This window comes from Oryx dammah, unplaced genomic scaffold (genome assembly GCF_014754425.2).
Source record: "Oryx dammah isolate SB20612 unplaced genomic scaffold, SCBI_Odam_1.1 HiC_scaffold_19, whole genome shotgun sequence".
Taxonomy (NCBI): Eukaryota; Metazoa; Chordata; class Mammalia; order Artiodactyla; family Bovidae; genus Oryx; species Oryx dammah.
This window is the reverse complement of record NW_024070203.1, coordinates 82,944,722-82,968,547: the sequence shown is the minus strand read 5'-3', so window position 1 is coordinate 82,968,547 and position 23,826 is coordinate 82,944,722. Positions and strand designations below refer to the sequence as shown.

Here is a 23,826-nt window from a genome sequence, read left to right as displayed (position 1 = left end):
TAGACTATTTATAATACTTAATACAATGCAAGTGCTATGAAACTAGTTGCCAGTATGTGGCAAGTTCAAGTTTTGCTTTTTGAAAATTTCTAGAATTTTTTTCTCGTTTTGAACCATTTTGATCCATTGTTGGTTGAATCAGTGTATGCAGAACCCAGGGATATGGCAGGCCAACTGTACTTAGTATTGAAACTCTTAGGCATTAGTTTTCAAGTAAGTACTCACCTGATTTTCCACCTCCATCACCTTGATTTCTTGCTTACAACCATCATAAGTATTTTTTCCTCAGTCTGCTTATTAAATTTTGGTGCCACCCACAGTACAACTGGGCTTCACTGGTGGTTCAGATGGTAAAGAATCTGCCTGTAATGCGGGAGACCTAGGTTTGATCCCTGGGCTGGGAAGATCCCCTGGAGGAGGAGATGGCAACCCACTCCAGTATTCTTGCCTTGAGAATCCCCATGGACACAGGAGCCTGGTGGGCTACAGTCCATGAGGTTGCAGAATCGGACATGACTGAGTGACTAAGCACAGCATAGTACGACCAGTCCTTGGTGCTCTCCTTGGGTGCCCCACTCCTTCATAGATGTACTTATATATTCCAAGGACCTATATCCCTGGCCCTGACCTAAGGGATCAATGCAAAGACATAGAGGAAAACAGTATAATGGGAAAGACTAGAGATCTCCTCAAGAAAACGTGATATCAAGGGAACATTTCATGCAAGAATGGGCACATTAAGGACAGAAACAGTAAGGACCTAACAGAAGCAGAAAAAAATAACAGGTGATAAGAATACACAGAAGAACTATAAAAAAAATGGTTTTAATGACTCAGATAACCATGATGGTGGTCACTCACCTAGAGCACTTCACACTTCATAGAGTTGTTCAACTTCAGCTTCTTTGGTATTAGTGGTTGGGGCATAGACTTGTATTACTGTGATGTTGAATGGTTTTCCTTCGTACTGAACCGAGATCATTATGTTGATTTTTGAGACTGCACCCAAGAACTGCATTTTGGACTCTTTTTTTGACCATGAGAGGGCTACTCCATTTCTTCTAAGGAATTCTTGCCCACAGTAATAGATATAATGGTCATCTGAATTAAATTTGCTCCATTCCCCTCCATTTTAGTTCACTGCTTCCTAAAATGTCAATGCTCACTCTTGCCATCTCTTGTTTGACCACGTCCAGTTTACCTTGATTCATGGACCTAATATTCCAGGTTCCTATGCAATATTGTTCTTTACAGCATCAGACTTTACTTTCATCACCAGACATGCACAACTGGGTGTCATTTCTTCTTTGGCTTAGCCTCCTCATTCTTTCTGGAGCTATTTCTCTGCTCTTCTCCAGTAGCATACTGGAAACCTACCAATCTGGAACGCTCATCTTTTGGTGTCATATTTCATACTTTTCATAGGGTTCTAAAGGCAAGACAGTGATTTTCCATTCCCTTCTCCAGTGGACAATGTTTTCTCAGGCCCAGACAAGCAGGGACACGGCCTTCAGCTATTCCACATAGCCGTAGGATATGCCCAGCTACTGGCAGCCCCACTGTTGATCCTCTTGAGTGTTTAAACTTTCACTGGTCTAGGAAAGGAAAGATATACCCATCTGAATGCAGAATACCAAGGAGAGGTAAGAAAGCCTTCCTAAGTGAACACTGCAAAGAAAGAGAGGAAAACAATAATCTGGGAAAGACCAGAGATCTCTTCAAGGAAATTACAGATACCAAGGGAACATTTCATGCAAAGATGGGCATGATAAAGGACAGAAATGGTATGGACCTAACAGAAGCAGAAGATATTAAGAAGAAGTGGCAGGAATACACAAACAAACTATACAGAAAACATCTTAATGATTCAGTTAACCACAATCATGTGATCAGTCACCTAGAGCCAGACATCCTGGAGTACGAAGTTAAGTGGGTCTTAGGAATCATCACTACAAACAAAGCCAGTGGAGGTGATGGAATTCAAGCTGAGCTATTCAAAATCCTAAAAGATGATACTGTTAAAGTGCTACACTCAATATGACAGCAAATTTGGAAAAATCAGTGGATACAGGACTGGAAAATATGTGTTTTCATTCCAATCCAAGAGAAGGACAATGCCAAAGAATGTTCAAACTACCAGACTATTGCAGGTATTTCACATGCTAACAAGGTAATACTCAAAATCCTTCAAGTTAGACTTCAATAGTATGTGAACCAAGAACTTCCAGATGTGCCAGCTAGATTTAGAAACAGCAGAGGAAACAGAGATTAAATTGCCAACATCTGTTGGATCATAGAAGAAGCAAGAAAATTCCAGAAAAACATCTACTTCTGCCTCATTGACTATGCTAAATTCTTTGACTGTGTGGATCACAACAAACTATGGAACATTCTCAAAGAGACGGTAACACCAGACCATCTTACCTGCCTCCTGAGAAACCTGTATGCAGGTCAAGAAGGAACAGTCAGAATTGGACATGGAACAATGGACTTGTTCAAAATAGGGAAAGGAGTACGTCAAGTCTATATATTGTCAACCTGCTTATTTAACTTGCATGTAGAGTGCATCATGAGAAATTGCAGGCTGGATGAAGCACAAGCTGGAATCAAGATTGCTGGGAGAAATATCAATAACCTCAGATATGCAGATGACACCATCCTTATGGCAGAAGGCAAAGAAGAACTAAAGAGCCTCTTGATGAAGGTGAATGAGGAAAGAGAACAAGCTGACTTAAAATGCAACATGCCAAAAACGAAGATCACGGCATCCGGTCCCATCATTTCATGACAAACAGACGGGGAAACAACGGAAACAGTGACAGACCTTATTTTCTTGGGCTCTAAAATGTGGGTGGTGCCTGCAGCCATGAAATTAAAAGATGCTTACCACTTGGAAGAAAAGCTATGACAAACCTAGGTGGTGTATTAAAAAGCAGAGGCCTTTGCCAACAAAAGTCCATATAATCAAAGCTACAGTTTTTCCAGTAGTCATGTATGGATGTAAGAGTTGGACCAGAAAGAAGGCTGAGAGCCGAAGAATTGATGCTTTAGAACTGTGGTGTTGGAGAAGACTCTTGAGAGTCCCTTGCATTGCAAGGATATCAAACCAGTCAATCTAAAGGAAATCAACCCTGAATATTCATTGGAAGGACTGATGCTGAAGCTGAAGCTCCAACACTTTGGCCACCTGATGTGAAGAGCTGACTCATTTGAAAAGACCGTGATGCTTGGAAAGATCGAAGGCAGGAGAAGAAGGGGTCGACAGAGGATGAGATGGTTGGATGGCATCACTGACTCAAAGGACATGACTTTGAGCAGAGTCAGGGAGCTGGTGAAAGACTGGGGAAGCCTGGCACGCTGCAGTCTATAGGGTTGCAGAACATCAGACATGAATGAGCAACTGAACAACAACCACCAAACCTTTACTGGCTACTGGGTATTGGTCAATGTGCCGCCCCAGGGCCTGAGCAAAGGAGCTGCTGGATTTTTTGACTGGAGCTGACGAATGTTGAGGATGCTCAGGAGTGGAGGGCTCCCGGCCTCTCTGCTGCCGCTGGCTGCCCTGGGGCTGATCCACCGCCCAGGAACCTCCAAAGGCTCAGGGATCCCCAGCCTCGCCATTGAAGACATATGAATATATCTAAACTTGCGAATAAGAATGTCAGTGTTGAAGTCATGGAACCTACCTTAAATATTTTAAAGGCAGGAGCTGAGAATAACTAGCCAGCATATCAGTTGATTTAGTACAACAGAATCACAGAATCAGAAGAAACATCAGAGATTAAATACATCTGTTTGTTCTTAACCCTTTTAGCTTAGAAAGTCCAACAAGCCTTATTGGAGAACCTGAGTTCAACCCTACACTGATCCTACTAACAATAGCAAAAAAAATAATAACAAAATCTTTGTCTAAGAAGGATTATGTAAATACTAATCTCAGATTCTGCTATTACAGTAATCATGTGAAAATAGACAACTGGCTTTTGTCTCCACGGTAAAGAATATTGACCTAGGAATGCTCATATTTGAAAAGCAACACATCCACAAGACTGATGCCTTTCAGTAAAACTCTAGGACTCAGCTAACAAAGGATGTCCAAAGGAATGATATATCACATTAATTATGCTTGGTTAATTTCCCCATCTTAAAAAAAAAAAAAGCTATCTAAATTTTGAAAGGACTATCTGAGAACCTCAGCTGGTAAAGAATCCACCTGCAATGCAGGAGACCTGGGTTCGATCCCTGGGTTGGGAAGATTCCCCTGGAGAAGGGAACTGCTACCTACTCCAGTATTCTGACCTGGAAAATTCTGTGGACTGTATAGTTCATGGGTCGCAAAGAGTTGGACATGACTGAAGACTTTCACTGCACTTCACTTCACATCTGAGAACAAAGGAGGATATTCTATATAAAAATTAAACTTCATAAACATTTCAGGAGTTCTAACTGTGACCTGCGTCCTATCAAAGGCATACTTACATATTACAAATAATCCTGAAAGATTATTTAAAGACTCTTAAATATTTAAAGATGCATCTTGGCATAAGTCCTCTTGGAGGGTGCCATTGAAGAAGATCACTCAGTCGTGTATGACTCTTTGCGACCCCATGGACTGTAGCCTACCAGGCTCCTCTGTCCATGGGATTTTCCAGGCAATAGTACTGGAATGGATTGCCATTTCCTTCTCCAGGGACCTTCCCAATCCAGGGATTGAACCCTGGTCTCCCACATTGTAGACAAACGCTTAACCGTCTGAGCCACCAGGGAAGTCCTGATCTTCATGACCCAGATAATCATGATGGTGTGATCACTCATTTAGAGCCAGACATCCTGGAATGTGAAGTCAAGTGGACCTTAGAAAGCATCACTATGAACAAAGCTAGTGGAGGTGATGGAATTCCAGCTGAGCTATTTCAAATCCTGAAAGATGACACTGTGAAAGAGCTGCACTCAATATGCCAGCAAATTTGGAAAACTCAGCAGTGGCCACAGGACTAGAAAAGGTCAGTTTTCATTCCAGTTCCAAAGAAAGGCAATGCCAAAGAATGCTCAAACTATCGCACAATTGCACTCATCTCACATGCTAGTAAAGTAATGCTCAAAATTCTCCAAGCCAGGCTTCAGCAATACGTGAATCATGAAATTCCTGATGTTCAAGCTGGTTTTAGAAAAGGCAGAGGAACCAGAGATCAAATTGCCAACATCTGCTGGATCGTGGAAAAAGCAAAAGAGTTCCAGAAAAACATCTATTTCTGCTTTATTGACTATGCCAAAGCCTTTGACTATATGGATCACAATAAACTGTGGAAAATTCTGAGAGATGGGAATACCAGACCACCTGACCTGCCTCTTGAGAAATCTGTATGCAGGTCAGGAAGCAACAGTTAGAACTGGACATGGAACAACAGACTGGCTCCAAATAGGAAAAGGAGTGCGTCAAGGCTGTATATTGTCACCCTGCTTATTTAACTTCTATGCAGAGTACATCATGAGAAACACTGGACTGGAAGAAACAAGCTGGAATCAAGATTGCTGGGAGAAATATCAATAACCTCAGATATGCAGATGACACCACCCTTATGGCAGAAAGTGAAGAGGAACTAAAAAGCCTCTTGATGAAAGTAAAAGTGGAGAGTGAAAAAGTTGGCTTAAAGCTTAACATTCAGAAAAGTAAGATCATGGCATCTGGTCCCATCACTTCATGGGAAATAGATGGGGAAACAGTGGAAACAGTGTCAGACTTTATTTTTGGGGCTCCAAAATCACTGCAGATGGTGACTGCAGCCATGAAATTAAAAGACGCTTACTCTTTGGAAGAAAAGTTATGACCAACCTAGATAGCATATTCAAAAGCAGAGACATTACTTTGCCAACAAAGGTCCATCTAGTCAAGGCTATGGTTTTTCCTGTGGTCATGTATGGATGTGAGAGTTGGACTGTGAAGAAGGCTGAGTGTCGAAGAATTGATGCTTTTGAACTGTGGTGTTGGAGAAGACTCTTGAGAGTTCCTTGGACTGCAAGGAGATCCAAGCAGTCCATTCTGAAGATCAGCCCTGGGATTTCTTTGGAAGGAATGATGCTAAAGCTGAAGCTCCAGTACTTTGGCCACTTCATGCAAAGAGTTGACTCATTGGAAAAGACTCTGATGCTGGGAGGGATTGGGGGCAGGAGAAGGGGACGACAAAGGATGAGATGGCTGGATGGCATCACTGACTTGATGGACATGAGTCTAAGTGAACTCCCGGAGTTGCTGATGGACAGGGAGGCCTGGCGTGCTGCGATTCATGGGGTCGCAAAGAGTCGGACACGATTGAGTGACTGAACTGAACTAAACTGATGTATTTTCCCATAGTCACTGTCTCCTGGATGCTCATCCACTTGCCCAATGAATAGCACCAGCAATTACCCACAACTAATCTACTAGTGCTAGCTGACATGGCTTCCTCTGGCGGGTGGGTGAAGTTACAACTTCCAACACCACCTCCACTGCTACAGCAATACCTACACCTAGATCGATACGAAGCTTGGCTTCCCCTACCACTTCCAAATCCCAAGCCCCATAGCCCCAAAACAATCTGAAAAGTACAAGGATGGAGCTTTGACTAATAAAAAATAAGTGACAGGAAGATGTTAGCAGATAAATTTCTTTCTCTTCTTCAATCCAACTAATTGGCTCTATACAGCCAGCCTGGAGATATCCCACATGACTAAATAAAAGTCTATATTTTCTCTTACACTGTGGCCAGTTCAGTAACCACCTTATATTTGTTTTTCCTCCTTATCTAGTTTTTTTTCTTCTATTTTTCACTCACTCTTGTCTCCCTTGTATTGCATCCAAGTTTAAGCTGTGCCTCAGAATCTGTTGTTGGGGAGCCTGTGGTAAAATATATAATTCATTACTTGATTTCTGCCCTATCAATTCCTAAATACAATACAGCTTTTTACAATTAACTGTGTTTTCTCAAAACAGTTTTGAATGACCAAGAGAGGCCAAGAATAACCCTCCATAGGAATTCATTAGCTGCTTTCTAAAAGTAGGAATCTCAGTGTGTTGGTTCCTAAGTCTCATCTGTTCTAAACACAGATAAGAAGAAAGTTATAATAATAGCAACAGACTTGTAGAAAGTAGGATGTTAGATATAAACACAAAAATGGTAAGTAAGTAGAGAAAGAAAGAGCTGGTATTAACAACAAAAACAATGAGGCAATCCTGGATGCTGCTGCTGCTGCTAAGTCGCTTCAGTCGTGTCCGACTCTGTGTGACCCCATAGACGGCAGCCCACCAGGCTCCACCATCCCTGGGATTCTCCAGGCAAGAACACTGGAGTGGGTTGCCATTCCCTTCTCCAATGCATGCAAGTGAAAAGTGAAAGTGAAGTCGCTCAGTTGTGTCTGACCCTCAGCGACCCCATGGACTGCAGCCTTCCAGGCTCCTCCATCCATGGGATTTGCCAGGCAAGAGTACTGGAGTGGGGTGCCACTGCCTTCTCCGGAGGCAACCCTGGAGCACCCAGTAAATTAAAAATTACCCATACATTATACTGATAAGCAATGACTATATCAAATATGATTGGTAGAATTCTAAGATTGCCTCCAATATGCTTTTCTTTGCAAATCTCTTCCTCATCTAGAGTGTGGGTAGAATCTGTAAATATGACAAAATATAACTCCTAAGATTATATTACATTAACAGCAAAAGAGTTTCAAACATTTAGTTACTTCTACATCAGCTGACTTTAAAATAAGGACATCATCCAAGTGGTACTGATCTAATCATATAAGCATTTTAAATCACAGTCTAGAGGTCAAAGTAAGACAAGTCAGAGAAATTCAAAGGAATTTTATGAATGAGAAATTCCCCATTGATGGAAGGGTCCATGTAGCAAGAAATAAGGTTGACATGGAGAAGATCAGTCAACCAAGAAGGAAAGGAGGTCTTTAGTCCTACAACCACAGGAAATTAAATTATGCCCACAACCTATAAGAACTTAGAAGTAGATTTTCTCACAAAGCTTTGAACAGTCTGGCTGGCGTTTGATTTCAGGTTTGCAAGATCCCAAGCAGAAAACCTATTCAGACCATGTTGGACTCCTGACCCACACAACTGTGGGTCATTCTTATTAGGAAATTAAATTGCCATTATACTCTACTAACATATCCTTTAAAGGTTTCTATTTTACAATCAATTTTTATTCTTTATAAATTGGCATTACTACTTTGCAAGTTTTCTCTCTTTCCCACTGGTCAATTTTCAACAGTGTTAATTAAATTCTCCTTTATATAAGCTAACATTTTATCTCAGAATCAGGTCCTCTAGAAGAATATTTCAAAAAAAAAAAGAGGGTAATTATTGTGAGCAGTGTGCTACTTTTCCCATGAACTAATAGAATAATGATTGCTGATGTTCAAAATGAAATGCTGCAAGCCTGGGAAATACATAAATGCTTCTGAATTACAAATTCAATTATTTCAATATAGTTTATAAATATATATTTATATCACTTTCCTTTATGCATTGTTACTTCTAATATGACTAAGCACAAATCTCCTTCAGCCATAACATATAATAAAATAATGTATTTTATTTCTGCCTTAGCCATTGATATTTGAACTAAATGTTATTCAGATATATACAGTACTAATTGAAAAAACATCCTTTCATCTTTCTTATTTTTATTATTTTCAAAGAATTTGAGAAACATACACTTTGGATCTTCTGGTTAAAGAAGTAGAGATGAATATAGACAACTTTGGTCAATGATCTTTAAGTGCTCACTCACATGGTATCCATTGGGAACATGAGCAATAACAACAAAATCAGGAGTAGTGAGGTGCAAGACTTTTGTTTGTACAATTTCACATCTCTTATAGAATCACTTGCTTTATTACATGGTGAGAGTACAGAGTAATAGAATACTAGCAAGTTTTACTGAATGTGTCAAGTCAATTTGTTTATTGTGAGAATTCCATTTAAATTTTTACTAAACTCACATTAGGCAAACACTCATGCAAGGAAAAATGGCATTTGTAAAGTGAACTAACATACTAGAGTGAATGGAACGATGGATGGATTCAAAATTGGAAAAGGAACACATCAAATCTGTATATTGTCATTCTGCTTATTTAACTTCTATGCAGAGTACATCATATAAAAAGCTAGGCTGGATGAATCACAAGTTGGAATCAAGATTGCCAGGAGAAATATCAACAACCTCAGATAGGCGGATGATACAATTTTAATGGCAGAAAGCAAAGAGGAACCAAAGCCCCTTGATGAATGTGAAAAAGGAGAGTGAAAAACCTTGCTTAAAACTCAACACTCAAAAAACTAAGATCCTGCCATCCAGTCCCATCACTTCATGGCAAACAGATGGAAAAAGGTGGAAATAGTGACAGACTTTTATTTTTATGGGCTCTAAAATCACTGTGGATGATGACTGCATCCATGGAATTGAAAGACACTCACTATGAGGAAGAAAAGCTATGACAAACCTGGGCAGCATATTAAACTTACAATACCATATGTAAAATAGATAGCCAATGGAATTCTCTGTATGACTCAGGGAACTCAAACAGGGGCTCTGTGACAATCTAGAAGGGTGGGATGGGGAGGGAGATGGAAGGGAGGTTCAAGAGGGAGCAAACATGGGTGTGTACCTATGGCTAATTCTTGTTGATGTTCGACAGAAAACCATAAAATTCTGTAAAGCAATTATCCTTGAATTAAAAAATAAAGTGGCAAAAAAAGGGAGGAAAAAAAAAAAAAAGCAGAGACATCACTTTCCAAGACAAAGGTCCATGTAGTCAAAGCTATAGTTTTTCCAGTAGTCATGTATGGATATGAGAGTTGGACCATAAAGAAGGTTGAGCACCAAAAAATTGATGCTTTTGAACTGTGGTGCTAGAGAAGACTCTTGAGAGTCCCTTGGACAGCAAGGAGATCAAACTAGTCAATTCTAAAGGAAATCAACACTTGAATATTCATTGGAAGGACTGATGCTGAAGCTCTAATACTTTGGCCACCTGATGCAAAGAGCCAACTCACTGGAAAAGACCTTGATGCTGGGAAAGACGAAGGGAAGAATGAGATGGGGGCAACAGAAGCTGACATGGTTGGATGGCATCACTGACTCAATGGACATGAGTCTGAGCACACACAGGGAAATAGTAAAGGACAGGGAAGCCTGGCATGCTGCAACCCATCAGGGTCACAAAGAGCCGGACACGACTGAGTGGCTGAACAACTAGAGTGAATCCTTACAAAAAGATAGGTAGAGATGATACACAAATAGTTCATATTTCTTCACTTAGCACATTTAACTATGGTTATCATAGCACAAGAATCTCAGCTGAGTGACTATGACAACCTAGATGGGTGAAATGCGGGCTGGGGTGGGAAGGGAGGTCTACATGGGAGGGGATATATGTACACTACAGCTGATTCACTTCCTTGTACAGCAGAAACTAAGACATTATAAAGCAACTATACTCCAATAAAAGAAAAGAAAAGAAAATCAACCCAAAGTAAAAAAGAAAGAATAAAAGGAGGTGTGGAATAACCTAAACTGATAAAGGTTCTACGTGATTAAAGACAGAGAGTGATTACTTTATGAATCAAAGATTGATATTTAAAGGGTTTATTCAGAAAACAGCCAGAGACTCTCTGGAAATAAATAGTTTGGTACTAGTAATGGTTGATGGAGAAGGCAGTGGCAACCCACTCCATCACTCTTGCCTGGAAAATCCCATGGATGGAGAAGCCTGGTAGGCTGCAGTCCAAGGGGTTGCAAAGAGTTGGACTCGACTGAGCGACTTCACTTTCACTTTTCACTTTCATGCATTGGAGAAGGAAATGGCAACCCACTCCAGTGTTCTTGCCTGGGGAATCCCAGGGACAGTGGAGCCTGGTGGTCTCTCATCTATGGGGTCGCACAGAGTTGGACACAACTGAAGCAACTTAGCAGCAGCAGCAGCAGCAGTAGTAATGGTTGAAAGTGAAAGTCACTCAGTTGTGTCCAAATCTTTGTGACCCCATGGACGAAACAGTCCATGGAATTCTCTAGGCCAGAATATGGAGTGGGTGGCCTTTCCCTTCTCCAGGGGATCTTCCCAACCCAGGGATTGAACCCAGGTCTCCCGCATTGCAGACGGATTCCTTACCAGCTGAGCCACAAGAGAAGCCCAAGAATACTGGAATGGGTGGCCTATTCCTCCTGCAAAGGATCATCCTGACTCGAGAACCAAACCGGAGTCTCCTACATTACAGGCGGATTCTTTACCAACTAAGCTTTCAGAGAAGCCCACTAGTAATGGTTGGGCTTTTATAAATTTAAGCAATATGCTGGTCTTCATAATACTAAATCAAATAGATTAACTGTAAGTGTTGACAGATGAAAACTTTTAAATGAATATTTTAGTTTTAATTATTGAAAAGGAAAAATATATACCTGACATAATCATAATTTACATAATATTTTATACTCAGGAAGTTATCTGTATGTAAACAGTAGGGCTTGCTCCAATTTGACAAGCAAACTATGTAATTGATCTCCACTTATATCAATAATCACATTTATTCACAATAAATTAATATATCTAATGATAAAATATCCTTCATTATGGAAAACTGTATATGTAGGTACATAATCATAACACATATGAACAAAGATTATGTTTGTGTATAGCTTAGATATTCACCTAGACAGCATATTAAAAAGCAGAGACATTACTTTGCCAACAAAGGTCCATCTAGTCAAACCTATGGTTTTTCAGCAGTCACGTATGGATGTGAGAGATGGACTATAAAGAAAGCTGAGCACCAAAGAATTGATGCTTTTGAACTGTGGTGTTGGAGAAGACTCCTGAGAGTCCCTTGGACTGCAAGGAGATCCAACCAGTCCATCCTAAAGGAAATCAGTCCTGAATATTCATTGGAAGGACTGATGCTGAAGCTGAAACTCCCAATACTTTGGCCACCTGATGCAAAGAGCTGACTCACGTGAAAAGACCCTGATGCTGGGAAAGATTGAAGGCAGGAGGAGAAGGGGATGACAGAGGAAGAGATGGTTGCATGGCGTCACCGACTCGATGGACATGAGTTTGTGTAAGCTCTGGGGATTGGTGATGGACAGGGAGGCCTGGCGTGCTGCAGTCCATGGGGTCGCAAAGAGTCAGACACGACTGAGTGACTGAACTGAACTGAACTTAGATATTCATTCCAGTGTTGTCGTGTTCCCAAAGAGACAGTTCCATGTATTAAGTTTAGAGTATAAAATACAATTAATGTTCAATGAAATTATAAAAGGAAGTTGCTAAGATATATATGTTCAGAGAAATAGCAGCTTTTACAACTGAAAATAGAAGCAAAGAATAGAATAAGAAAGACTATCACACCTTATAAAAAATAATATAACTATAAAAAAGGACAGAAAACGTTTATTTCCCAGAGAAAATTATACTCACTCTGGGAAGAAAGAAAATGACTAATATATCAAAATGAAAAGTCAGAAAATAGTTTAATAATAAAGGCTAACTCAGTGAAAATCTACTACACTTCCTAGAATACTTTGATGATAGGAAAATGATGAGTAAATTATTTCCCAAGTGTGATGCATCTAGGAAATAGATCAGCGAAACAAAAAAGAGTAATATCATCACAGCATACAAACAGAAAATTCACATATAGAAGCAAAAAAATCACAGTTTACATTGCATTCATGTTTAAAATCAAACATCACTTTTTCACATTCTGAAGATTCTCCCCCCCCGCCAACCCCAAATGTGGAAAGAAAAACAAGCCAGGACTTTAAGATATTTTTTTCCAACCTGGAACAGCTGCAAAAAACAAATCTTGCTGGAGATAAGCTTGGTTATAAATATCAACATTCCCTTTAAATAAGGGAGTCCAGTTTTCATACCATCTGCCTCTTTCTAAAAGTAAAAAAAAAAAAAATGAAAATCATAAACCAGGACATTCTCTTTCAAACAAGGCATTTAGAAATGAATGTCATAAAAAGGCTGTGAACTCTTCTGGGCCCCTGTCTTTAAATTTGCCCTTTTCGGTTCATTTTAGAAAATGGGATTTTATGAAAGTAAACAATTGAGTGCACTCATAAACTGTATGAAGCAACTAATGAAGAAAAAAGTATAATTTTTCAACTGTTCAACCCAGGAATTGACCAGGGTCTCCTGTATTGCAGGCAGATTCTTTACCAGGGAAGCCCAAATTAAAATATAATTGTTCAACTTTTTTACATTATTGACCATAATCACAATCTCTGGTCCAAATTTCTCCTTGATGAATCATATTCCCTTACTGTTTAATTTTAACTATAATACATTTGTCACTTTTGCTACCTTTTCCCAAAAATTTTTTACAGCCTATTCCTAAGACTTACATGTTATCTCTTTCAGTACAAAAGTCTAGTTACTACAGAACCTGACTTTCAATACAGGTTCTATCCTCTGCAAAAATCTCTCCTATGCCTCTCTCAACACAGTGGTGTTTTCATGCTTGAATTTCAAATTTACCTTAAAACCTCCTTTCATCTTTTGCCCTTAATTATTTTTCATTCTTTGTTAATGACCTTGTGATTGAACACTTCAATTTTTCACTGTGCCACATTATTACATCTTCAATAACGAAGTTCATAAACCATATCCGTTTTTTAACTCCTTAAAGCATTTACAAGAAAGAATAGATGTAAGATGATCTACCAAGCAGAGACATTCAGAGTGGTATAGTAAAGATATCTACATAAAAGAATATCCACTACAGTAATATGAGACCACCTGAGAAAAAATAGAGGAAACAGAGAACAGAAAAAAATGGTATCTTGTATTTTAATGATAAATGTAAATGTTTAGTCAATTCCCTGAATTACAGTGGTAGGATTCTGAAAAGCTACTAAAACAAAACACCTAGGGAGCCTTGGCATAATTCATTCTCATTTTCATGTTTATTCTTTCCCTTCCTCTTTTTTTCTATACACACATAAGCACACCCCTATACACTGCAAACAAAAAGAAGATTGAATCTTTAATAATGAGCATTTATAGCTATTTTGATGCTAAAATGCACTTAAATGTGTCCTTCATAGGAAAAATATGTCCTAAGACTTCTCACTGTCAATCCATTTAAGCCACAGACCACCTAGGTCTGTAATTATAGAAAATAAAAGTTCCTTTATAAATGACATTTAATTGCTTTCTTGGAATGCTGCATCTTCAGTGTATAAGAAGGGAGGGGAGAAGTGATTTCTTCAAAGTCATGGTCAATAATATTTTAAAAAAATAACCATATTATAGCAATCAATATTTCATTTCTTCATGATTTGATACAAGCATGACAAAATATGAACAATTAGATGATAAGTGTTGCAACAGGAAAGTTATTTTACCTTAGACCTATCAATTGTTACTTTTAAAAGGTTAAAAAGCTCTTTTCATATTAAATTTAGTCTATTTTTTATTTTCTGGCTTCCCTTCAGTAGAAGGTTTGTACAATTGTTTGTTACTAAAAAATCTCAAACAAATTAGAACACTGGATACTCAGTACTTTTCTGAACAGATATTTTCCAGAACTATTATGTTAACTTAAAACATCCACATTTTATGCTTACTTATTATAAATTTGATTTTTAAAGCTTTGAATTTTAAAATATTACTATAAGTTCTCTTTTATAAGGAGATGAGTCTGATAAACTATGAGTTAACTCTTCCTTGCTTTAACTTATTTCCTTTCTGGTTCTGTCCCTTTTTAGTTGTTTACTAAGCTAAGCTCATTTACCATTTTTCAAATCAGTACAGTAAGAATTCCTATCTCATGTGGCTGCTGTAAGTGTTAAATTAAATTGCTAGCTCATTTAAAGTACTTAACATGGTGCTCCTCACATAGTAAGTGCTGGATAAATGTTGTTAGCATCATTACCTCATACTGACTTAATCACTTACTCACTGTGGAGTCACCATACAGTCCAAATAAGCTTTTTAAGAGAAAAAAACTAATCTGAACTTGAAGACCTTATATTCACATAAAAAGTCACTGAGATATATAAAGAAAAAAAGAAAAGGATGGTCTCATATCTATGTGTAACTTAATTACATATAAATAGTACCCTTTCTGCTATCATTTGGTCTCCTAACCATCTTCTATCATCAGCTAAGTGGCTTCAGCAAAAGTATCTTTGGATAACTTAAAACAGCAAATTACATATACAGTCTTCTTAATGTGTCGAAAACTTTGGATGAATAGATTATCGCTTATATGCTTACAGTTTATGTACATAAGGAGCATTCTAAAATACTTTCTAAAATGGAAGGCTTCTGAACAACAACAAAAATCTTGAACACTGGCCCCATTTTTTTTTTAATAACAATTTAATCTTTGTCAGAAATCTCAAATTATTCTCCAGTCTAAGAAAAGAATCTTCTCTGTTCAACACTTGCACTACTTCTCTGTTATTCCTTCCTCAGGAGTTCAGGAGTTGTAAATCCTTGATGTTATTTCTAAGTCTATATGTCACAATTTCTCTTATATATTCACACTTGCATTAGGTAGGTCAGTATGGTTCTTTTTACTAGAGCAGTGGTAATCAGACATTAGATAAAACTGGTTCCATTAATGATCAAAACTTGAATTTGCAGTACCAAATTTAGCATTCCAAATGTTAAAAATGACCCTAACTCTAAAATATAATGCTGAGTAAGAAATATAATTTTAGGATATCCTTTATATTACAGTCCATTCCAATGTTTCCCAGAAAAAAACCCTTAAGAAAAATATAATATTCAAATCACTTCTCTATTTTATTTTTGAAAATTAACTTCACTATAACATACTATTTATTTCAAGGTCCATCATAAAAATGACTTTATAAAAGCACTTGATAGCTACCTCACTAATTTTAGAAATATTTCCCCTACTATTGGGTCTTTATTATTTTAACCAAAATTTGGGAGTAGGGAATAGATTACATATCATGGGCCCTTTTAATGAAAATGGCATACACAAAATTCACTTAAAATGTTTATTTTCAAATTATTACTGAACTCTGAACAATTTAAAGAAAAAAAAACAATTGAACTTCCCAAAGCAATTTTTGCAGTAAAATGTTTAACCTGATTTTGTACAAGTACAGAACTCTGCCCAGCAACCTCTCAGTCCCAAGTTGACCTCATCTCCTGTTTGATTCAGTAGCAGCTCCAGGTTGTGTTTCTCCTGAAACACATCTTCATCTCAGTCTGGGCACATGAGTTTGTTTCCCAAATCACAAAAATATAGATCTTTAGGTAAGGTCAACTGACTATGCAAGTTCACTCTCACTCTCTCACATACACCAAAACACACATTTACACATACACCAAACAGACAAAAATCCACATACGAGTGCTCAGACACAAACATTGATCATGTCAGTACTTTGATCTCAGTGTAAGAAGTGTCCCGTCTCCTTCAAGTATTAAAAGTGTCCTACTTCCTTTGTGCCCTGGAGTCTAAACCATAAATATATGGGGAACCACTAAAGAGTTCTGATTAGAATGAGGGGTGGAAGAAGAGAATAGAGGATAAGGTCACATATATAATAGGGGCCCATTTTCTTCCATTTTATGACAAATTTCTTCTCTCCATGAAACTTATGAGACATCAATGTATAATTAATCAAGAAAGATTTAAAATAATATTGAATAATCAATATTTTATGATCTTAATTTGTTCTATGACCTTAATTGCTTATATGCAGGTACATTGATTTTAACCAATGTATAATTATCAAAATACAGTAATGTACCAAAATATCATAGTGTACCAAATATCAAGAGAGATCAAATATTTTACTTTGGCAACAAATTCTCATAGACAATAATACTAAATGCTTTAACAAATTAATCAGATAAAAGTTTACGGTTATATAGATCTCACTCTGTTTTCTTGGATTTGTCCAAAATCACAAAATAAATTCAAGTAAAAACATTTCCCCATCGTAATTCTGCCTCCCATAAGAAAGAACAAATTCCAAACTCAAGTTCATTGCCAAAAACAAACAAAAACAAGAAAAACAAAGTGAAAGAAAACAAACCACAAGTCAAAACACCTTTTGCCAAATGTTAAATCAAATAAACACACCTTGTGCTTTGTCCTTGAGGCTGCCAAGTCTGAACTCTGGAGAGCTGCCAAGAGGTAAGATGTTTCCAAAGGCAAGATCTTTACTGAGGAAGCTGTGCTCGCATTCCTGGCAAATTCAATTCCACCAATAATAATACTCTGATTGCTTTTTCTTACTGGAATTCAAATAGAGTATATGGAAATATTAAATGGATGATCTCCAGTTCCTCAGTGTATGCAAAATAAAATCACTGTAGTAGCATTTTCCAAGTTGTGGTTTATGGTTTGCTAACTCTATTATATGCTCATTCAAATTAAGTTTCTATGCCAACATATACTTGAAAAAACATTGCATACTATTCCCCCTTTACACAAGATACAATTTCATTAAAAGGTTCTGAGATGTCCTGTAATAGAAAAGCCTACTGAAATTTGTTTGAACCGAGGTGTCCCAAACTTATTTAAGTAAAGACCTTCTTTCACTATAATTAACAGCAACATTATTTCTGCAGATCACATTTTAAGAATGATTCATTGTATAGTGATTATCTGTAAAGCAGTAAGAGATGTTTCTTCTACATTTTAGACTTAAATATTAATATAGAGACTGATTTGAATTTATTTTCCATTAGTGCAATTTGTAGAGTTGATTTATAAACATAATTATATTTATTCAACCATAATTTGTTAAGTACATGTTACTTTCTAAGCCAAATTTTCATTAAAAAGCAATAAGAAAATAAAATAATGTACAGTTTATTCATTTTGTTTAAAAAAATATTTATTAAATATTTATTATCCAGGAACTGAACTTATCTCTAGCTTTATGTTCCAATTGTTCTCACATAAATAGGAATATCAAATTTAAGTGGTTCCAAACTGCTATCTGATAATAATAAGCAACTCAAAATGTAACTCTAGGTATTTGAGAATACAATTTTTACTAATTATAATCACATCATTAAAAACATCTTGCAGAAGTGGCCAAGATGATGGAGTAGGAAGACCATGAGCACACCTTATCCCAAACAGATACACTAAAATTACACCTACTTACAGAGCAATTCTCCATGAAAACAACATTAAGACTAGCATAAAGAATCTTCTACAACTAAACACATAAAGAAGGGAAAACACAGAGATGAATACGAGAGGGAGAGATGCTATATAGTCAGAACCCATTTCCTCAAGTTGTCCAACCACAAATGAAAGTAATATCAAAACCTTAGAGTTCCTCCCCAAGGACTAAGGGGTCTGAGCCCCACACTAAGCTCCCTAGCCTGGGGGTCCTGCACCAGGAAGACAAACCCTCAGAACACTTGGCTTTGAAAACCAGAAAGTCTTGTGTTTGGGAAAACCAGAAAGCTACAGGAATAGACTCTCTTCTCTCAAAGGGCATGCCCCAAACCTCACAAGCTTTGCCTCCCAGCACAGAGGCAACAGTCTTGAGAGGAGCCTGGTCAGATCCACTTGCTGACTCAGAGAGCCTCCCAGAGAGGCAGGAAGCAACTGGGGCTCCCCATGGGGATAGAGAATCTGGCAACAACCATTTCTGGGAGCTCATTCTATGGCAGTAAAATCAGCATTGTCAACTCTCATTTTGGAATCCTGCCTCAAGCCATTAGTGGGACAGCAAAAGGCTCATATCTCCCTGGAATGTGTAGACAGCCACTCAGACTTGGCTCCTCTCTCTAGCAATAAGTACCAGCCCAGTATCCCCCTGGACCATGCAAATAGTCATGTTAGGACCCAGCCCCACCCAACAACAGGTGAGAAGCAAGTCCTGTTTCCCCTAAGCTGTACAACCAACTGCATGGGAAGCTCATTCTACCCCTAGCAGGCCTACAGCTACCATACAACACGTGATTTCACAGTCAACCAGGCTGGGGCCAGCCTCACCTACCATCAGAAACATGGTAGTTGGCCCCGCCACAACAGACAGCACATGCAGTCCACATAGGAAACACTCTCAGAACATATAGTTCTGGTGACTAGAGCAAAGGATGCCATTGGGCCACCCAGGATGTCTATTACATAAGGCCACTTCAAGAATAAGAAATGTAATGGATCGATCTAACAAAGACAAACACAGAGAACTGGGCAAAATGAGGTGACAGAGAAATATGTCTTAAATGAAGGAACATATCTCAGAAAAAGACCCAAACAAAGGTGAGATAAGCAATCTATCCAATAAAGAGTTCAAGGTAACAATCATAAAGACGCTCACCAAATTCAGGAGAATGGATGAACACAGTGTGAATTTCAACAAAGTACTAGAAAATATAAAGAAGACCCAAATGGAGCAAAAATTATAATAACTGCAATTAAAAATTTACTAGCAGAAATCAATAGTAGATTAGATACAGAGGAACAGATAAGCCATCTGGAAGATAGACTAGTGGAAATTAACCAAGCTGACTGGAAAAAAAAAAAAAGAATTAAAAAAAATTAGGATAACTTAACAGTTCTCTTGGACAATATCAAGGGAACTAACATCTACATTATAGGAGTCTCAGAAGAAAGAGAGGAAGGAGCAGAAATAATAGCTGAAAATGTCCCTAACCAGGGGAAGGAAGCAGACATCCAAGTCCAGGAAGCACAGATTCCAAAACAAGATGAACACAAAAAGGCTCATTCCAAAACACTTTATAAATAAAATGGCAAAAATTAAAGATAACAAGAGGATATTAAAAACAGTAAGTTAAAAGCAACAAGTTATACAAAGGAACTCTGCTAAGGCTATTAAAAGCAGCAAGTTAAGTTTGAGGAAACTCCCATATCAGCTGATTTTTACCAGAAACTCTGCAGATGAGAAAGTAGTGGCATAATATATATAACAATGAAAGGGAAAACCCCACAACCAAAAATACTTTACCTGACATGGCTTCCATTCAGATTTCTTAGCAAAACTGAAAGTTTTACAGACAAGCAGAAGCTGAATTCAATACCATCAAACTCAGTCTAAAAGATATATTAAAGGGACTCCTCTAAGAAGAAAAGGCCACATTAGAAATATGAAAATTATGAAATGAAAAAAATCTCACTGATAAAGGTAAACATACAGCAAAAGTAATAAATCACCTACTTATAAAACTAGCAGGACCATTAAAAGACAAAAGTAGTAAAATCATCTATATCCACAATAAATAGTTAAGAGACACAAAAATATAAACATCAAATGTAGCAGTACTTAAGTGGATTGCCATTTCCTTCTCCAGCGGATCTTCCCAACCCAGGGATCAAACCCTGGTCTCCCGCATTGTAGACAGACACTTTATGGTCTGAGCCACCAGGGAAGTCCAAATAGTTAAGAGACACAAAAATATAAATATCAAATGTAGCAGTGGGGGAATAAAAATATAAGATGGTCAGAATGCCTTCAAACTAAATAGATCATAAAATAATCACACACACACATATACATATGTGTATACATACATACACAGGTTGTTATATATGAACCACACAGTAACCACAAATCAAAAACCTAAAATAGATACACACACAAAACTGCAAAAAAAGAAAATCTAAACAACATTAAAATAGTCATCAAATCAAAATGGAAGAAAAAGAACAAAGAAAGAAAAAAGAACTACAGAAAAAACCCAAAAACAATTAATCAAGTGACAATAAGTACATACCTATCAAATAATTACTTTAAGCTTAAATGGACTTAATGTTCCAATGAAAAGGCATTCACTGAAGGATTAAGAAATTAAGACCCATATATATCCTTTTTACAAAAGATTCATTATATATCTAAAGACACATACAGACTGAAAGTGAGGAAATGAAAAAACTACTCATGTAAATTGAAACAAAAAAGCCTGGCATAAAATGGAGAGGAAGCCAACAACAGTGAGAAATGGAAGAGGCTGCTTGGAGAAGGCAATGGCACCCCACTCCAGTACTCTTGCCTGGCAAATCCCATGGATGGAGGAGCCTGGTAGGCTGCAGTCCATGGGGTCACTGGGAGTCGGACACGACTGACCGACTTCACTTTCACTTCTCACTTGCATGCATTGGAGAAGGAAATGGCAACCCCCTCCAGTGTTCTTGCCTGGAGAATCCCAGGGACCGGGGAGCCTGGTGGGCTGCTGTCTATGGGGTCGCACAGAGACAGACAAGACTGAAGCGACTTAGTAGCAGCAGCAGCACTGACAGATGAAGTTTTTTAGAACAAAAACTGTAACAAGAGATAAAGAATGTCATGATATGATGATAATGGGATCAGTCCAACAAGAAGATATAATAATTGTAAATATAAATGCATACAGTATGGGAGTACCTAAATAAAGCAAATATTAACCAATAAAAAAGGAGAAACTTATAGTAATACAATAGTAGTAAAGGATTTTACCACCACACTTACATCAATGGACAAATCATCTAGACAGAAAATTAATGAGAAAAACACTGGCCTTAAATGGCATATTAGAGCAGACGGAATTAGTAGATACACACGAAATATTCCATCTCAAAATATCACAGTACACAATTGTTTCAGATGCACATGGGACATTGAATGATAGATCATATGCTAGGCCACAAAATACACCTTAATAAATGTAAGAAGACTGAAAATATATCAAGCAGTTTTTTCTTACCAAAATGCTATGAGACTAGAAATCAAATACAAGAAGGAAAAAAAAAAAAAAAAAGAACTACAGAAAATGCAAACATGTGGAAGCTAAACAATATGCTAGTTAAACAAGCAATGAGAAACAGACAAACATTAAATGAAGGAAAAAAATACCTGGAGACAAGTGAAAATTAAAGCACAACCACCCAAAATCTTTGAAATGCAGAAAAATTAGTTCTAAGATGGAAATTTACAGTGATAAAAGCCTGTTTTTTTCAGGAAACAAAAAATATGAAATAAACAATCTGATCTTACACCAAAAAGAATAGCGAATAAAGACCTAACAAAATCCAAAGTTAATAGAAGGAAAGAAATAAAACATACCAGAACAGAAATAAACAGAGACTAAAAAGGAGAGAGAGGGAGACAGGGAAAAGTTCAATAAAACTAAGAGTTGGTTTTTTGGAAAAGACAAACAAAACAGATGACTCTTTAGCCAGACTCATCAAGAAAGACAGAGAGGGCTCAAAACATTAAATCAAAATGAAAAAGGAGACATGACACCTGATACCACAGTCGGCCCAAACGTTACACCTGATACCACAGTTCGCCAGTGCCAATAAAAGGCTCATAAGAGATCACCACAAGCCATTATGTGCCAACAAAATGGAAAACCTAGATGAAATGGATCAATTTCTAAAGATGTAGAATTTCCCAAGACTGAATCAGGAAGAATTAGAAAATATGAAGAAGAAAAATTACCAGTAATAAAATTTAATCAGTAATATATTTTAAAAAAATACTCTCAACAAAGTCTAGACATAGATGGCTTCATAGTATTAGAAGTCCTAGACAAAGCAATCAAACAAGAAAAAGAAATGAGAAATCCAAATTGGAAAGGAAGAGACAAAATTCACTATTTAGAGATGACGTGAATATATGTGTGTGTGTATACTATATATATACATATATATGTAAGATATGTATGTCCTATATAATTTATGCTGTGCTGCGCTTAGTTGCTCAGTCATGTCCAACTCTTTGCAACCCCATGGACTGTAGCCCTCCAGGCTCCTCTGACGATGGGGATTCTCCAGGCAAGAATACTGGAGTGGATTGTCATGTCCTCCTCCAGGGGATCTTCCCAACCAAGGGATCAAACCCAGGTCTCCCACATTGCACATGGATTCTTTACATCCGAGCCACCAAGAAAGCCACAGAATACCGGATTGGGTATCCCTTCTCCAAAGGATCTTCCCAAAACAGGAACTGAACTGGAGTCTCTTGCATTGCAGGTGGATTCTTTACCAGCTGAGCTACCAGGGAAACCCATATAATTTATATACATATACAAATATATAGAAAATTCTAAAGATATAACCACAAAACTGTTAGGACTCCATGGTTAGGACTCCTCAATAAGTTCAAAATGTTGATATAGAGAAACTGTTGTATTTCTATACACTAGCAATGAACTATCAGAGAAATTAGGAAAACAATCCCATCTATAATTACATTAAAAAGAATAAAATACTAGAAATAAATCTAATGAAGGTTGCAAAAGACCTGTATTCAGAAAACTATGACACTGATGAAGGAAACTGAAGCCACACAATAATTGAAAAATATACTTTGCTCATGGACTGAAATATTATGGTTAAAATGATCCTATTATTTAAGGAAATCAACAGACTTCTGCAATTCCTATCAAATCCCAAAAGATTATTTACCAAACCAGAATAACTATAAAATTTGTATAAAAACACAAAAAGACCCTGAAGAGTCAAAGCAATATTGAGAAAGAAGAGCAAAGATAGAGACATCACCCTCCCTCACTTCAAACTACACTACAAAGCTATGGTAGTCAAAACAGTATGATAGTGGCACAAAAAAAAGACACAGAAATCAATGGAATAGAACTGAGTCCAGAAAGAAACGTACACTTTCCTGATCAATTAATCTACAAAAAAGGAAGTAAGACTATGAAATAGGGAAAAGACAACCTCTTCAATAAATGGTGTTGGGTAAACTGGACAGTTACATGTGACCGACTCACATTGCACTACTTTTTCACATAATATACAAAAAAAAAATTAATGGATTAAAGAATTAAATGTAAGCCATGAAACCATAAAACTCC

The 23,826-nt window shown here is 37.5% G+C and overlaps 1 protein-coding gene across 3 annotated transcripts in view; it reads right to left on the bottom strand.

Moving 5' to 3' along the window:
• The window catches only part of TRIQK (triple QxxK/R motif containing), a 108,068-nt gene that overhangs the window by 69,187 nt on the left and 15,055 nt on the right, over positions 1-23,826 (bottom strand). For 2 of the 3 annotated variants that reach the window (XM_040261093.1, XM_040261094.1), the window contains exon 2: positions 17,126-17,280. The exons of the other annotated variant lie outside the window; for it this stretch is intronic. The gene's annotated coding sequence lies outside the window, so the exon portion shown is untranslated. The remainder of the gene's footprint in view (positions 1-17,125; positions 17,281-23,826) is intronic. 3 annotated transcript variants of the gene reach the window in all.